The following is a 5474-nucleotide window of genomic DNA, read 5'->3' on the forward strand; positions in this document are numbered from 1 at the left end:
AATGTATAACTCCAGCTCTGACTCCAGCTCTGAGATCCCAGCTCGCTGAAAGCTGGTTTCTGGGGTTTTTTTTTAGCTTCTATATTTGTTAAAATGTTTCAAACGGCAGGCTCAGAGGCCTGCAAGGCAGGCGGGGAACGTTGGTTTCCTCCGTCACTGAAGCAAGCAAGCCTCATGTTCAATTTAAGCTGCCTGGCTGCTGGCCACCATCTTGGCTGGCAGTTAATTTGCATATCGCCCCTGATTAGCCAGTGGGAAGGGTAGCGGTTGTACACCAATTACCATGTTTCTCTTTTATTAGATAGGATGTCTTCAGTCTGGCTGGAGTGACTCAGTGGTTGAACCAAGACCTATGAACCAGGAGGTCACGGTTCAAGCATATGCCTCAGTTAAGGGCTCGATCCCCAGTGTGGCTGTGCAGGAGGCAGCCGATCAATGATTCCCTCTCATCATTGATGTTTCTCTCTTTCTCTCCGTCTTCCTTCCCCTCTGCAAAAAAAAGTCTTCCTTTTTGAAGTAAGCAACTGTTTCATACAGTGGGGCCTTGACTTAAAACTCCTGACTAACGAGTTTTTTGAGATACGAGCCATCTCTCGGCCGATTTTTTGCTTTGAGTTGCGAGCTAAAATTCGGGTTACAAGCCAGCTTCAGATACCCCACTGCTAGTTGGCGCAGTGAACGTCACAGTGAACGCCACAACATCAGCCCAGCATCACGTGTCTCACTTGTTCACTTTTTTATTTGACATACGAGTAATTTGAGTTACGAGCTCCGTCACGGAACGAATTAAACTTGTAAGTCAAGGCCCCACTGTACTCTCAAATTTTTTTGCTACCTATTTACCTTCCCTCATAGGAACGTGTCTTCATTTGCTCGGGCTGCTCCAACAGAACACCATAGACTGGGTGGCTTAAGCAACAGAAATTTATTTCTCATAGTTTTGTAGGCTGGGAAGTCCAAGATCAAGGCACCAGCAGATTCAGTACCAGGTGGAAGCCCAGTTCCTGGTTCATAGATTGTTATTTTCTCGCTGTGTTCTTGCATGGTGGAAGAAAAAGGCTGAGAGTAATGTGGGGGCCTCTTTTATAAGTGCACTAATCCCATTCAGGAAGGCCCCACCCTCCCAATCTAATCACCTCCCAAAGGCCACACCTCCTATCATCACAGGTGTTAAGATTTCAACATAAGAATTTTAGGGGGGAAACAAACATTCAGTCCATCACAGAAAGGTACCTTTTAAAAGTCTTTTCCATCCCATTTCTCATTTTTTTGTAGGCAGAGCACCATGCTCAACCACATTTCTCTCGTCAGTGCCTTCCATCTTTCTTCAAATTCTGTTGAAGACACTTTGTATAGGAATAGGCTTTTCACGAATAACCATGACACGAAGTTACATGTGACCTGAAGTAACAAATGGCTCTTCACATGCTCCCACCTTGGATTTTACTTATGAAATGTAGGACTTAGTGCCTCAGACCCAGCCCAGAGATCCGAAGGTACTTTCTGATTAAAGATAAAAACTTCAAAACTTAAAAATGAAATTAAAGTTAAACACTGAATTTAAAAATGTGGTCTCCAATCTCACTAGGAGGGGAAGTTGGGTCCGTCCACTCTTCTTGCTACTTGTTGGTTCTGTTATTACTGTTTTGCTCCCCTTCCTGGTAGGAGTTCCCATGGTTTCTCTGGAGTTTTTTTCCACCGGAATGTTGATATTATCACCCGTGGTTTATAGTGAAGGTTCGGTTCCTTCTTCGCTGGTACTAGTTCAGTTCGGTGGATTTATTCACACTGTAAGGGTGGTTTTCCAAGGTCACTGTTAAAGAATTCCTCAGAGGCCTCACGGGAGACAGGGCTATGCTCCAGGCTCTGCTACTGCCAGGGCCAGAGTGGCTGGGCCTTATCATTTATGACCTCAGTTCTTATTTGGCCCAGAAGGCCATTCGCTTATTCTGCAGATAGTGGCTACTCAGTGCCTGGAATGTTGCTGCCAAACTTGGGAACTGAGGAAAATGAAGAGTTGAATTGGAGGCTGCAAATAATGTTGGGACAGTAAGCTGGAGACAGGCCACAGCTGGAGAATGAGGTGGAGGTAGTCAGAGGTGTGCGTCTCATGGGGCAGTGCCTCCCAACCCTCTGAGGCGTGGGTTACTGGTGTGCCAAATAGAGACCTCTGAGCCCTTGGGCGGCTTTGTTTATTTATTCTAGTGGGCTATACAAGAAATAATGTTTTCTATAAGTACCTCGGGGTTTCAAAGGGGAAGAAGGTCATTGCAGGATGGTAAGAAGAGCAGCTGGCCTGCCCTATAGAGAGCTCAAAAGGTTATCTCTGATAACCTCTTATTATGGGCAAGGCTCCTAATTTAAATTTTTCTAGGCAGTTAAGGGTGTGTGTGTGTGGAGGGGAGGGGAAGGGACACAGAACGCAGAAGCCTCTCTTGAGTCTGAAAGGTCTCAATTGCCTTGAGCTGTAAATATCTTACATACCTCAGAGGCGCATCTACAGTCGTCACAAAAGATTTCTAAAATACAGGGTGTCCTCCAAAAGTGTATAAACACTTTAACAGCTGATAGCTCAGTTTTGAAAATGAAATGCATTTTAATAGCCCTAGCTGGTTGGCTCAGTGGATAGCGTCGGCCTGTGGACTGAAGGGGCCCGGGTTCGATTCTGGGCCAGGGCACATGCCCGGGTTGCGGGCTCCATGCCCAGTAGGGGGCGTGCAGGAGGTGGCCGATCCATGATTCCCTCTCATCATGGATGTTCCTCTCTCCCCCCCTCCCCCCTCCGTATGCTATGAAGAACAGGAATGAGGTCTTAGCTGGTTTGGCTCAGTGGAAAGAGCATCAGCCTGTGGACTGAAGGGTCCCAGGTTTGTTTCCAGTCAAGGGCACATGTCCAGTAGGGAGCATGCAGGAGGCAGCTGATCACTGATTCTCGCTCACCATTGATATGTTTCTATCTCTCTCCCTCACCCTTCCTCTCTGAATTCAATAAAGAAATATATTTTAAAAAAAGACATGTATTTTAATATATGCTACCTTTATAATTATTCAAAGTGTGTGTATACATATTTTTGGGACACACTCTGGATTAAGGATCCAGAGTCACGAAGGAGCTCGAAGGACCCTTTTATGACACTCATTTTCTATTTCCAATGTGGGCATCTTGATCTCTCAAACAGACTGAACGGGGCCTTGTAATTCATTTAAAAAAAGACATGTATTTTAATATATGCTACCTTTATAATTATTCAAAGTGTGTGTATACATATTTTTGGGACACACTCTGGATTAAGGATCCAGAGTCACGAAGGAGCTCGAAGGACCCTTTTATGACACTCATTTTCTATTTCCAATGTGGGCATCTTGATCTCTCAAACAGACTGAACGGGGCCTTGTAATTCATTCTTCATTTCTTCAAAGCATTGGAAATGGTGTTCCATCAATGCAGGAAGCGGGAGGGAATGGATAAACAGGTTCTTTCTGGGTATTTACACCATGTGCCTGGGTATTCAACAGAAGTTTTGGCTGTGCCCAGCCTAATAGCATTGAAAGAAATGGCCTAAACTGAATTTTAGTAAGCACATATTAAAATGATGGAATTGTGAGAGGGTGTTAAAACCTAAATTTTGTTTCTAGTATATATTCACACTACAGGCCCAGTGCATGAAATCGTACACTGGTAGGGTCCCTAGCGGCTGCCAGCTGCTGGCTGGGTACTCCCGCCCTTCCCCAGCCCAGCCCCACCCCCTGGTTGAACTCCTGGATGACCTCCTGGTTGTCAAGGGGATAATTTGCATACTACGCTTTTATTATATAGGATATTGATTTCAGAGAGGAAGGGAGAGAGAGATAGAAACAGCAATGATGAGAGGTAACCGTAGATTGGCTGCCTCTTCCACGCCCCATACTGGGATGAAGTCTGTAACCTGGGCACCTACCCTGATTGGGAATCAAACCATGACCTCTTGATTCATAGGTCAACGCTCAATCACTGAGTTACACTGGCCAGGCTTGTTTCTTCTTCTGATCGTAGGTTTGTGATGCACTTATTCAGAAATGAAATTTTCCTGTTTAATCGATCCTTTATAGCTCATCTCATCTCCACTTCGATTTGGTTTCAGAAACAAATCTTAACTTAATAAAGCTCTTAATTCTAGAGATTCCAGTACTAATCCCGACTATGAAAGAGGCTTTTGTGCTTTATGTTCCAAGCTACCTCTGACACAGAGAGGTCTTATTATTCTCCTTCTCTGATATTTGATTTAAATCTGCCTATTGAGAAACCATTTCAGTGGGAGAAAAAACCCGGAACTGCGGGTTTCATATTCTATTACATCACGCCCGGGGTTCTGTATTGAATTGCTTATTTTGGGTGAAGTATGGTAGCTGAACATTATGTGACTTCCCTCTCCCTGGGGTTCTTGTAAAAAAAGAAATGCCAAGCATCTCAGTCCATGTAGAGGAAGACATTAAACAAAGGCTCTAGTGGGTGACTTTTCACCTCAAAATGCTTGGCTCAGCCAGAAACCTCTTCTCTATGGCAGGAGGTCCCTTAATCCAAAAAGTCAGGTAAGTGATATAGACAAAATTTGCATTTTAATTTTTTAACTGAAACACGTAAGTGTAATTATTTCCCCCCAATTTTAAATTTAGAAGCAGTTTTTTTTTTTTTTAAATGGGTCCTCTGGTTGGTATTAGATGCCATCTGTCTCAAAATGACTCACCCACAATTTCTAATTCTGGCTTCTGTAGATTAAGAATTTAGACACGCGAGCGTTATTCCCTGACGTCACCCAGCCCTGCCCAACAGTGACCACAGTAATAGCTTGGGAAGTCCTCGCCGTTCACTGGTTCTCGGTCAGTCTTTCCTACGGGAGCCAAGACTGACTCAGGCCCACAGAAATGTCGCGTGGGAGCAGTTCCTGTTTATTTGACTTGGGTGGAACCACAATGCACAGAACAGGTGCAGCCTGAAAGGTCTGAGAGAAGACAGGTGCACCGTGCAGGTGAATGTAGGCAGGAGCAGGATAAGGGGCAGTGTCCGGAGGACCTCCCTAGGGAGGCAGACATCTCTTGTGGGGCAATGGCCTTCTGGGCTGTGCCGTGGGGAGCGTCCCTCCAACACATCAGCCCAGGTGTGGGGGTTCGGCCCACCTGCCCTCTCCCGGGCAGCACTGGGAGGATCCGGGGGAGTTCTAGGCTCACCCCCGCAATCCAGGGGAGATCCAGAACTCAGAGACCATTCATGTGGAGAGAGGTCTCCTCCTGCAAGTGGGGGCCAGAGGCACTGTCAGTGCAGCCAGAGTGCGGGATCAGGTCGGCGCCGGGGACACGGTTAGTGGCCGAGGGCGGCCAGAAGCCATCCCTTTCCTCGTTCTGATCCTGCGTGCGCCCATCTGAACCGCTGCTTCGGGGCGGCGCCGGGTCAAGAAGTGACTGCGGTCTACCTGGCTCTTGGCCCCTGATGTCCAGGC

At 46.3% G+C, this 5474-nt stretch overlaps 1 long non-coding RNA gene across 2 annotated transcripts in view; it reads left to right on the plus strand.

Annotated features, from left to right (window-relative positions):
• Positions 1-1546, plus strand: part of LOC107184032 — a 9554-nt gene extending 8008 nt beyond the window's left edge. For both annotated transcript variants that reach the window (XR_001514846.1, XR_001514845.1), the window contains exon 4: positions 1276-1546. This is a non-coding gene — a long non-coding RNA (uncharacterized LOC107184032). The remainder of the gene's footprint in view (positions 1-1275) is intronic.
• The last annotated feature ends 3928 nt before the right edge of the window (positions 1547-5474 follow it).

Source organism: Myotis davidii, unplaced genomic scaffold (genome assembly GCF_000327345.1).
Source record: "Myotis davidii unplaced genomic scaffold, ASM32734v1 scaffold120, whole genome shotgun sequence".
NCBI lineage: Eukaryota > Metazoa > Chordata > Mammalia > Chiroptera > Vespertilionidae > Myotis > Myotis davidii.